This window comes from Penaeus monodon, chromosome 31 (genome assembly GCF_015228065.2).
Source record: "Penaeus monodon isolate SGIC_2016 chromosome 31, NSTDA_Pmon_1, whole genome shotgun sequence".
Classification (NCBI taxonomy): Eukaryota; Metazoa; Arthropoda; class Malacostraca; order Decapoda; family Penaeidae; genus Penaeus; species Penaeus monodon.
Window position 1 is genome coordinate 539,862 of NC_051416.1, and position 1,005 is coordinate 540,866.

Consider the following 1,005-nt stretch of genomic DNA (forward strand, 5'->3'; position numbering starts at 1 on the left):
TCACACATGCTACGTGAGAGAATATAATTAATGTCTCTGTATGCGCCATTTTCCCATCCAATTAGCTGCAGTTTAGGAAAATCAACTAGCCCAGCAGGCAGGCCACGGCAACGCCCACTGTCAGGAAAAGATTCACTTTTATCATATTCCCTTCGTGTTTGCCTCATTCCAAGTTTTTTCTTAATTATATATCTCTGTAGTTCATTTTTCCTAGAAAGAAAATGCAGGAATGCAGAATCATTTCTCGTTTCCATTTCCTCCTCTTCCCCTTCAGTGTTCCCCCTCCCCCCCCCCCTACACTACAAAAAAGGGAAAAAAAGACAATGGCCTAAGAGGGAAGCGTAGCTAGTACTTGTAGGTTTACATTACCCTAGTACCTCTACTTCTCCCTCCCTTACTTTCCTTTCACCTCCACCCCTTTTCTCCCCCCCTCTTTTCCTTTTTATTTTCTCTTCTCGTTGCATTCATTTCCGTCGTCAGTTACACTCCTCTTACTGATGCTCTCTCTTTTCCCTCTTCTTGCTTTCTCTCACTGTTTTAATTTCTTTCCCTCCCTTTTCTTTTCTCCCTCTCCTTCGCTCCCCTTCCCTTTCTTCCTATCCAGTTCTGTTCTATTCTATCCTAACCTCTCCCCTCCCATCGCATCCCATGCCATCGCATCTCTCCCCCTGCCCTTTCACTTTCCCTTTCTCATCCCTTCATTCCCCTCTTTCCCCCTTCCTTCCTCTCTCTGCCCCCCCCCACACCATGTACTTACGGCTGGTAACCGGTCCCCCCGACTCCCGGCACGCTGCGTCTCGCTCATACTTACCTGGAGAAAAGGGGGAAAAATACGTGTTAATATCACATCAGAAATTATGACTTACGCAATATTACACAGATGGTTGCATTTTTATTCATGACGAACGGGAGAGGCTATTTAAATTGCTCCTTCTTTTGTTCTGTTTGCGAGGTCGTTCGTCTGTCTAGCTCTTTCCGTCTGTCCGCGTCTGTGTCTATTTGTCG